Consider the following 12,667-nt stretch of genomic DNA (forward strand, 5'->3'; position numbering starts at 1 on the left):
TCATTAAAATTGTATGGACTAATCATAGGTTACTATTTAATGTTAAAGGGCTATTAATTATTCAAGCATTAAGGATCTGTAAACTCTAATGGACGTTTGTGAAATCTGGTATAAAACTACTAATAAATAATATCGTTATACTGGTCTTTATTTATAAAATTATTCTCTTTAATCAGTTCGTTACATAGTACTGGTATATAATTATTACTTATTTACTAGGTAAAAAGGTGCATGGCAACTTTTAGTATTCCTATATTACAATGGATTTTCAAAAACTAATATATGATTTTATTTCTATGGTTTTTAATTTATCAATTGGTTATGATTAGGGCTAGGATTTATATGCATTTGCATGTTTTTTTCCTTAAGTCCAAATTTAATGGTTGTCAGATTTGTCCACGATTTGGCTTATTCTCGTTTAAATAGAACCAATTTATTTTTGCATATTTTTGCATATTTTGAACACAATGCATATAATTGCATATTTATAGATTTTTGGAATTTTGACTTTTTTTAACTTAAATTTTCAAATTTTTATAATTTATTGTTAATTTTAAATGGTGTTTTTTTCATAAAATCGATAATTTTTGGTTTATCCGTCGAATTATTGTAAATATAAAGTATAAATATTATCTATCTAAGAAATCGATATTGATTAACTCCAGGATAAATCGCATTATTTAAAATATGCACCAATAACCTCGTGTGATGTGGAAAGGAGTTTTAGTCAGTATAAATCTATTTTACGTTCAAATCGCTGGATGTTTGTATTTGAAAATTATTGAAACAACACATTATAGTAGCATGTAATAATGATATAATATAAACTAATATTCAATATTTTAATGTAATAATAATACAATTTTGAATTATGATAAATAATAATACTCTAGAAATAATAAAAATTTGTTTTTGCATATTTTTGCATATTTTGGTAAATAAAATGCATATTTTACAATTTTTTATTGCATATAAATCCTAGCCCTAGTTATGATACATACATTTTCGATGGAACCCGATTGAGCACAGTTAAAAGAATGTAACGTTGCTAATTTTTCTATCTCATTATATTCGTTAGTTTTTGAATTTAACAAGTTGTATTAGAGGTATATTTTAATTATTTTTACTGGTGGTATACTATCGGTTGTTGGTAAAACCGATAAGGGCAAAGGTACACCATGCATTGGTGATTACAGGTTATTACAGTGATTATAGTTTTATAAGAAACTCAGACTTAAACTATGTACAACGAATATTTAAGGAATAACAATCATGGAAATTTACTAAAATATTTATTAAAACAAGTGATAAATAATTATTAAAGGATACCACTTAATGTATGATTTATTTATGTTCTATTTATATTTTTTTTTATGACATTTATAAAAAATACCTATATTAAAATTTTTTAAGGGCAAAATCGACTATATTATATTGTATTTAGTTAATAAAAACGTATTTTTGTCCTCATTCGCGTCGTATATTTAATTCCTATTGTTTGGTTGTGTTTGTGCTCTATTGGGTTGCAGCCATTATTTCGCATAAAATATATCACAAAGTTGATCATTCAGAATTTTATACTATAATATATAAATTATAGTTTTTTTATTATTTCCACAAAATAAAAAACAATTGACATATTTGATAAAAATAATTCTTTATATATATATATATATATCTCATTAACCTTATAATTAGCATTTGAAAATGAACACATCTTTTTTAGTATTCAAATATATCTTAAATAATATATTTTACATTATCGTAAAATAATAATAAAAAAAAAAAAACCAAAATACATAATGGGAATTTTCAACTGAGATTTCAGTTTTATGGTTTATAGTATATGTGTATTATGTATAATATTTCTTTTTATTCAGATCTGAGTGGCCAAAATAAGATATTATGCTCGGGGTCAAATAGCTTATTCATAAATTCGGTATAATACATAATGCTGGTATTTAAAATTCTGACAACTACTATTTTATTTTTTGTCACTGCTTTCACACACTAAAGTAGTACGGTCGAAATAATACTTATTCGTCCGTGAAAATAGCAAGATTGAAATAAAATATTTAAAATAATGATATCGTTGACGGGTATTACAGTCATTCCGATGAAGGTTTTTTTATTCAACCATTTTATATAGAATATATTTTATTTTCATATTTTCCCCGTGAACTTAAATAACTATTTCAGATTTGAAAGCGTTTTATCATTATTTTATTTTTATCATGAACGAATTTTGTCTTATTTATTAGTACAAAATATACACTACGTACATATCATTAGCACAAAGCAAAACATTACTAAGATATAATATATTATAATGTATCATTGTAATGTTAGTAGTGTTAGTTAATTCCACATTTTGATAAGGTTATATGATTATAGTTTATTAACTATTTTTATCGTGATACACTAATTTTTACTAAGAATTAATTGTTCAGTACGATGATTAATTTGTAAGAGTCTGAACAACAGTTTTCCTCAAAAAGGCTCCTCATAATACCTGTTAATGTTGTTTAAAAGTTTTAAAGCTAACGGTCTACATAACTAAGTTTTTTAGCTTCACTATAAGCATTTACTGAAATTTAGTGTTCTTATTGCGAAACTTTTTAGAAACCTAATAAAAATGCATATTTGTTTTCAAAGTTAAATTATTTTACGTATGAAGGAGATCATTTTTATTAAGTTTGTAAAATAAGGGTCTTTAAATTTAATCCTTAGGGACTCATTCTTATAATCAAACATAAGATTGTTAAGCCAAAATATCAGGTTTTCTTTAGGATACCCGATATAGTTTTATAACTTATCAACAAAAAAAGACAATGAACATAATACAATGTTTACATTTTAAGCTAATTTATACAGACATTAACGTATGTTTTTTTAAATATTTAATTACAATAACTAGGAAATTATAATTAAAGTAACGCCGTAGATATGTTATATAAAATAACTTATGTTAAAAAAATATAAGTCTGTTACGAGTTTTGTTTAATAATATTTATTAATTAAATATAAAAAAAAAAAACTTAATTCATTTATAAAATAATTTATCAAAAGATGAGTTGATAGCTTATATTAATTCTTATATTATAAATTAGACCACAGTTTTGATGACTTTGGTAGCATGGGTGGCGTTATTTTACCACGCGACATTTTTACTGCGCAGTAAAGTCTTGATGCACGCGACTATTTTCGAAATATCGCGCGTTATTTTAACGGCTTGACAATCGAGTGGTGTGCTGTATTCATTTTAATGTATTTTAACAAAACGCACCATAAAATTACTGTATGTATAAATATTTTGGTAATTGATATTTGTTCGAAGCCAATGTAGTAAAAAATCTTGATGATTCATGATTTTAATAATTTGATAATAAATATTAATAATTTTAAATATAAGGCAAATTTCCAGTCCACAGAAATATTATGTTTGTTATTAGTATTATATTTTTAAACCAGAATAATAAATAAACATTATTATCTCATATTTTGAACATTTAAGATACAAAAAATGAAATATTTACTTAATATATATTTTTTAATGGTTTATTAAAAATACTAGTCGCTGGTGTAATTCGGTATAAGTCACTACCCTTGGTCAAAAAAATAGGTAGGGTACTTAATTGAATATTTTTAATTGAAAGTCTTTAAAATAAGTTTTAAAAAAGGTTACAAATATTATCAATAAGTAATATTTAAAATTACAAGATTATTTTTAATGATAAAAATGAAACAATAATAAATTATTGAGTATAATAATGTAATATTTTCAAACTCTACCAAAATTTAAAATGTACCATTGTATAAGAATGTCGAATGAATTAAATTTTAATATAACTCATAAATACATTTATTAATAAGATTTTTAATCATCGTTTGTGGTTTTGTTCTGATTCAAAAACTAACGTCTACTATTAATAAATACCTACTAGAAATTATCAACAAATATTTTAATTTTCTTAATTCTTCTTAATCCAAATTACCTTTTCATATTTAAAAAAAATAAATATGTTATTTTAAAAATTCTAAATAAATATATTTTTTTTTTGAATAAACAAATAAACATTGAATGTACAAATCCATTAAATATTCAATTATATTATATCTCTATATTAAACTTCTAGGCTCTAACACAAGTAGATTAAGTGGTGGACCGAAATTCTTCTCGTAGAACAATTTTATTAAAATACAATTATTTATTTACCTAAAATGAAAATATTTATTCAACACGTACAGTTATTTTCTAGACACATACAATTAATTTTGACTATGTACTTTTGATTTTTATCGTTTTACTTACACAATTTTTTAAGTATTAAAAACACTGCAAAGGAACCTTTTCATAGAGAAATTCAAATTATGACGAAATTATAGTTATTTAAAAAAAAATAACTATTTTTCACGATATCTTAATTTATTCTGTATAATACGCACGAATAGATATATTCTTTTAACAACATATTCATATATCTTAATTCAAAAAGCATATCGTAAGGATATGCTACTTTTTGCCATTACGGATATTTATATTATTTTTATTGATATTATTTATTTATTTAGAAATTATATACATAGAAATTTTCAAAATATTTACATTTATTTTTATTTTATTTCTATTTATACTTTACTAATTTTAACTACAATAATTGTTTAATAACACGAGTTTATTAATACATAATATTAATTAATATTACCTATGTATTAATAGTATACACAGTGGCGTATTTATAGGGGGTGATATGGGTGTTAGAACACCCCCATCGGCCGTATGTATTATGTTGTATTTGTTGTCTTAGTATTAGTATTATTTATTTTATGTGCTTTATAATAAAAAAGTTTTATACAACTTACACATACTTATAATAATATTCACTAATATAATAATTTATACCAATATACCTATGATTTGTGTTAATGTATTATGGGGTGGTGTAAGGGTTCCTCCCCCACCTTCCATGACACTATTAAATATTAAAACACCCCCGTAAAATGAATCTTAGATACGCCACTGAGTATATATAATTATTTGAGAGATCTGAGCAAGTATTAAATAGTTAGATAGAAAGGTTGAAAATTGTATTATTTCTCACAATATGCATAAGTCTAGTGAGAGGGGAATTTAAAAAATAATTTGTAAAAGACAATGTAAAATATCTAACATTTATAAATATTTAGGAAATATTTTGACCAAAAAAAATCACTTAATAATTACTTAATGATTAACTAAATACTTTTAGAAAATTAGACTACTTAGAAGTTATAACATGCATTAACTACTAATATGACTTGTGAAAAAAGAAGCTTAGAATGATATATAACAAAATTTGCTCCGTTTGTATGAATGGAAAATAGTAAACAAAAAAAGACGAGAAACTGAATAAAGCAACGACAACTTCAAAGTCCCATTCATGGAGTTTAACCAATTGCTTCCTATCAACTAAATATAATAATAACCAGGAGAGCGATAGTTTGCCATGACCAGAATTAAATACAATTTATCATTGAATAATAATTCGATTAACATTATCGTAAACATTTGTAAAACTAGTATAAATAGCGTCTACTTAAACACGAATTTGGAATGACTAAATTAACTAGGTCTAGCTAAAACCATACCGTTTAGTGAATAATACATTTTTCAGAGCGGAATTATTCTAATTCAGTTCCGGATTTAATTTGTGATACCGTAAAAAATAAAATAGAAATCATTGAGACACAAAAATAGAATGCTACAATTTAAATAAAAAATTCCAAAACATTTAGATAAATATGCATAATACATAATCTAAAATTGTCTAGTTCTCAACGTTCATTTAAACGTATCATTAGGAATATTTTGAAACAAATGGTAAGGGGAAATTAGCGATTCTGTTTAAAGTGTATAAACTAAATTCAAGTGTTAAACAAACAATTTTTACGTACTAAACAAATTTTCTACATTTTGATTATTTTTAAAAAAAAATATTGTTAAAACTTAATAAAAAAAGTATGCTAATTGTTGTAAATGGATTTTTAAGATGATAGTGAACTTTTAAACAAAAAAAATTGAGTATGACTAAAATAATGGTTATAATTTATAAGTTTATAACATTGTTTTGATAGTTGTTTGTATAAAGCACGACACGTGGAAAAATTACAATAGTCAGCAAGATTTGAAGTTGTCTTATACTTTAAATGTGCTCCATTTTTCTCAATAGTAAGATTTACTTATATCAATAGTAGACCATTAAAACAAAAAGGACAATAGGAGAAAAAAACTATTGTGTATACAACTACTGTGGCGTTCGCTGTAAAATCGTTTATAGTAGAGTTGATCCTTAAAGAAGAAAATTAGGCTATAGGGTTAAATTAATTTAAGACTTAAAAATTTGTTAGTAATTTGTATTAAAAAAACATTAGTAGTTTAATTATTGATAGTGAGAATGGTAAGATAGATGATACTGGATCGAGTAAATAGAGGAAGAGAATACACTTCGATGTAAGCCGTAATACATATCAATTGGAAAAGCTAGGTCTAAGGAAGCGAAAACTATCAAATTATTATTACTATTACTAATTATTATGTTTTAAAGAGAACCAAACATTTTTGAAATATTCGTATTGACATTTTACACAGTTCTATTTTAGTAATAGATACGTCATGACGAAATATTTCTCTGGTCAAAACTTTACCGTTGTATATTCAAAGGCTATTTACAATACACAGTATTCCATTGTAAATAGCCTTTGAGGCTTTGGATACAATTTAATATATTATCTACTAAATCTATCGTATTTGAATTACGTGTATTTGATCAAATTATGGTTTTTAATCGTTAATAAATGACATTTTGAACATCTATTATCTAGCACAAATTCGATAATACTTAAAATGCATATGATATTATGGGAATGATGATAAATTCGTGCATAGTGTAAATTGTACAAACTTTTAAAGCAAAAGTTTAATCGAAAGTACAAAAAAGATCGCGGAATCGTGTACGTGGACTAAAAATATTTTATCCGATCGGAATAACTAATAACGTCGTCCGCAATGATTTCCTGCTTCAAATTCGTCAACGGGTAAAAAGGTAGGTAAGGCAACCTGTTCCGTCGATCGGCGCCAAAATACCTACAGAGTATTATAATACGCTTATTATTGCACTCTGACCTAGCATAACGATATGATGTACCTACACAACTCACACCTGCGCCATACTCCGTCGGCCGCTACGGTGCGGAGCGCGGCGATGGAAATGCAAAGTTGCAAAAAAAAAAAACAAGACAAGGCGTCGTCTATTTTTTTTTTGTTCTTTCGACGAATCGACTTACAAAGCACCACATTGCATTCATATTGTGTTCGCTCACTCTTTGTTCGTGCGTGTGCGTGCGCGTTCGTACACACTGCGTTCGCATTTGTTACACGTTCCGACCACCCTCCCCATGGTATAGTGATGTATACGTACATACGTATACTCTCGACCCCGTGCCGGTCATGAAGCCTATGTGCGTGCGTGTTGTGTTGTGTGTGTGTGCGCGTGTGTGCGTGTGTGGGTTTGCTTGGATAGGCGATGGCAGGTTAAGGGTGGCGGGGAGCTGATTTATCGCAAAAAGTCGGGTGGTAATATTTCTTGATTATCGTGGGCCCATATTTTCCCGCCGCCGCCGCCACCGACGCCGATGCGTATCAGTTTGTCCACGTTTTCGCACTTTATTTTCCCGTAGACGCACTCCGCGCGCGCAACCCTATACCCGAGGTGCCGCAGCCCGCGATCGGCGGCGCTCTTCTCTCGGTATATACCGTCCTTCCGCCCCGCGTGTCGCTCGCCACACCGTCGTCCCCGCGGGTCTCCGGCGTCGGTGCTTACATTATTAATAGCTACAAAGAGCGATCCAACCCAAACGCATTATTATTTTAATCCCTAATTTTTAAAAACCGCCCGCAACCTTACACAGCCACCCCCCCCCCCCCCGCTGTCCGTCACGACGCGTGAACCGGTGTAAGAGCGTAAGTATTGCGTACGGCGGCGGGCTGCAGTCCCTCGAATTTATCATCGTGTACGGCGTGTGCGCACGTATATCTGCAGAGCTCGTGACGGCTCCTGTACGCGAGCCACTACGACACGAGTCGTCCGCGCGCGCATGAATATTAAAGGCGCATTCCGACAAAGTCATACGTGGATCTCCGCCGTAATGTAGCCGCCACGAGGAGAGCATAACTCACTATTGGAATTAACTCGGGGAACGCGATCCTATTTATTATTTACAGCTTTATCGGCGTTCCGACGTCTGGTGGTCCGATGCGCGCACATTGAAAAATTCGAATTTAACGCAATATCGGAAACTTTTATGTGGGTGTACTTACCTATAGCGTTATAGATACATTGACGCGCGTATGCTGTAGGTAGGTACCTACTCATTTATCGCAAAACTTCATAAATAAAAAATCCACGTCAATCAAATTACTGTTTTTACTCTCCGGTAAATTGATTAAAAAAAAAAAAAAAAAACTACTAAAAAGCACTCATCCGATCCTTTTGACGTTCTCCCCTTTATTAGTTATAATATTATACATGTGTTATGAACGCACGCACAATAGAATTATTTTAATAATAATAATTGCATTTTACAAAGAGTCTGTTAATACGAAATTAATCTTATAAACCACTTTACTCTAGAGTTTATGACGAATCATAGCTAATACGTATTATCAAAGAGAAAGAAATAATTGCATTATTTAAATTATTTTCTTTTAGTTAAAACTCAAACGGGTCTAAATCTATTTATTGCAAAAGATTACATATTTTAATTTACTAAAATCGAATTTCCATCTGTTAAAACGACCGTCCTCTACATAGGAGTGAATAAAATACAGACACAAAAGCTCAAAAGAAAACGAAAACTTAAAAGGTTGAATCAAGTTTTGAATTATTCTGAGATTTATAAGATGTGTTTGTTTAAAATTAAAAAAAAAAACAGTTTTTATAATAAAAGTATTTTATGTTTTTTATGATTGATGTAATTTTTTTTTTATCAAAAAGTGGGAAATTTTGTTAATTAAAAATTATTATATTACTTCAAAATACTGAATCTAAATAATAAATATTTACAATTTTTGTAAGAACGAGTACAATCGTGATATGATTTAGTTTATTGTTTCGAAACTATTTCACTACATTTCTACATGTTGTAATATTTTAGCATAAATTATAAATTCATGTCGTGTTTTATTTTTTTTAAATATGTGTATACAACTTGGGATGATGAGATAACCTGAGTCTGTTATTATTTTCATATAGATAGACATAACATAATATTATGTAATCTATAACTGCATATTTAATAATTATATTGTTATGCATTAAAAAAAAAAAAGTGTCGCAATTTCGATAATAAACTAGGATGCTGAAGCCCCTAATTTTTTTAGTCAACCTAAAAATAGTATAAATGGTTGGTGCTAATCACCCCCCAATCCTTCAAATTATGTCAATAAAAATATTATGCGAATTGTTAATATTGTACAACGTAAGAAATCATTTATCTTAATATTGAGCAATTTTTTAGGTATACGTAGTTACATTGAACACTTATTGGTGCCATAAAACTCATAAAAATTATAATTCACTTTTTATTAATAAATTAGAAGATAAACAATAAAAAACAAAATATGTTCTATTCTAAAAATAATTTATGAGGTATACCAATCATATTTTATTACTTTGATTAATTGGCACTATACATACATTGAAATTCGATTAAGCTTACCTTATTCACAAGTTCACAACCCGATTGAACTTAAATGCAATCAAATAATAGTAATCAAAAAAAAAACCCCAAAATACGATACAGATAAGAACAGAAATACAATATGTAATTTTGTTCTATTTTTTTTTTTTAATTCAAAACACATTTTTATAAGTTTAAAATAATATTTTTAAAAAAAATAACCAAATTTTGTACATTTCAATATAGATGAATCGTACATCGATCTATTTCATAACAACACTAGGATTTTGTCGAGTATAATATATAGTATTATATTATATGGTAAAGGACTGATAACTAACGTTAAATAAGTGTTAAATTAATAATTAACTATTCTAATTTTGAGCCACTCTAAACTAATAACACAAAATCCAACTCGATGTTGAACTACGTATTACTATAATTTTGTTCTAATATCACAAAAATAGAATACATGACGTGTAGATAACAATTAATAATACTCGCTATTTTATTATTCGAGACGCGTCTATGGCTCGACCTGATCTTGGAAAGACCAACAAAACATTTTATGCGAAATGAGAATATTTTTCCTGCACTCAATCGGGGGCTGTTAAAAGAAATGGACCACGCTCAATCATGTATCGCTGGCAGTTATATACAGTCGGTGTACGTATTATGAAGTGCATTGTGCATTTGATATAAGCTCTAAATAAAAAAAAAAAGTTCAGAAACGTTCGAATATAAATCTACTGCCACTATATATTATACATTATTATGAATCGCGGAATAATAGTAATAACAATACCGCCGAAGAAACATATCACTTTATTATGCATACGATCGTGAAAAGGGTAAGCTGCAACGGCTGTATTATAATAATATACAATATACATGTATATATAGGCAACATATAAACTACTACTGCAGTAACCGTATACCGTAACAACGGTCCTGCAGGACATTGCTCGTTTTCGTATGATGTGTTTATATATATATATATATGAATGTATATTTAACACTGACGATAATTTATAATTACCACCACGCGTCGGCGTGGTAAGGGATCCGAGAGGCGGTGGATGGATGTGTTGCGGGTAAAACGGTCGTGCACCGACTTCGCGACGTCGTCGTCGGATGTATATACGTATAATATAAAGCTGTATCGCGAACTGGGGTGCAGCTGCAACAGAAGTGCTGCATCTCCCCCCCGCGCACGGTCGAAAAACTTTTAGGGGCCACGGTCGTTTTTATTTATTATACGCGCGGGTCTCCTCATCCAGCACCGCCGCCGGGCGGTTTCTCTGTTCTCTGCTATATTCGCTATAAACGCGATGACGACGGACGGGAAATAGAAATAATACGCTTGACTGCCGCCACCGCGGTTGTCCGGGAGCAAATTTTCCGGTAGTTTTCGTTCGTCTTGAGACTCCCCGCGCGCTGCACCGCCACGAAACGATAATAATATTATTATCTGCCTCCGTTTTCTCCCGCGAAACGACTGACAGACGCACAGTTCTAGTCTGTATTGCAGTCGCCACCGCCGCCGCCGATACTATTCGCTTTCAGCATGCTATTTTCCGACACGCCACGGCCGCGATACTAGAAAATTCGGAACTCGCGATTGATATGGCTGCACTTGACGGACATTTGACCATGGTTTTACGTGCTTATATTATACGACTGCAGTCAGTGGCTATTTGAAACATAGATCAACATACGTTTATATAATATGTATTTTAAATTTGGTGCAATAGTAACGATATATAGGTACACGATTGTAATAAAAATTATTATTTTTTAATATTACATCTATGATGACATTTTCGTATTTTTTTTAAGTGATTAACGCTAATCGGTTTTGAACAATATAGATTACTAGTGAAATTTAATGAAGAGATGAAAAGTCATCTTTTTATATTTTACTACCATTGATAATCAATAAATTTCTTAACATATGATCCATTTTAAAATATAAATGTGTAATAGATAATATTAGCTTAAAAATAAAATCTACAAACTATAAATCTAAAATTTGCAAAAATGTATATAAATTAAAAATATATATTATTAATTTGAAAATACAAAAAAGGTCATAAAAAAAAACAATTTCTCAAACATTCGAATTACTTTTATAACTAACGGCTCATGTTACAAAAGTTTATGGTGAACATATCATTAATATATTTATATATATATATATATATGTGTGTATATACGTAGTTAGATAGGTGTAAATTTACCACCGAACTATAATACCGAACCGGAGTGTAAAATTTCCAACGCCGTCTTAGCAGTTTATTGGTTACTGAGAAAATATGCTTTGGTACTATCCGACACCTTTTGATTTATACACATGAATGTCGGTATCATATTAGTGATATACTTTGAAGAGTACTAAGCAGCTTCTCTTTAATTCCATCAGCGAATCTACTTGTGGTGTTGGGTTTACGAATGCACTTCGCACTAACATACGATAGTCAAGAGATTTCCACCGGCAAAAAAATGGCACACGCCTATTACAATAAAGAACTCAACATTATAATATAATATGCGACGTAAATTTGAGATAACGAATTATTTTACACATAAATAAAGAAACTATATAATAAACAAGCACATTAAACATGAAAAGAAATATAATATACAAACATTCATTTCATTTGCTGTAGATACAAAACAACATTTATTATACATTATACTATATAAGTATTATGATTTATGGCTGTTCAATTTGAAATAAATACGACCACTATTGTTACCAATATTGTGTTTTTCACGGTGTTTATTTAATATCCCAATATTGGCTGATGACTGGATGATTGATGTATTTATTTATGTTCATGAACATTTTAAGTTAAATTAAATAGAAAATTAAGAACAAACAAAAAAAAAAAATATGTTCAGCAAAATTGCATAACAATAAGTTAATAATTCAAATGAAATAATGTTT

Source organism: Aphis gossypii, chromosome X, assembly GCF_020184175.1.
Source record: "Aphis gossypii isolate Hap1 chromosome X, ASM2018417v2, whole genome shotgun sequence".
Lineage (NCBI taxonomy): Eukaryota > Metazoa > Arthropoda > Insecta > Hemiptera > Aphididae > Aphis > Aphis gossypii.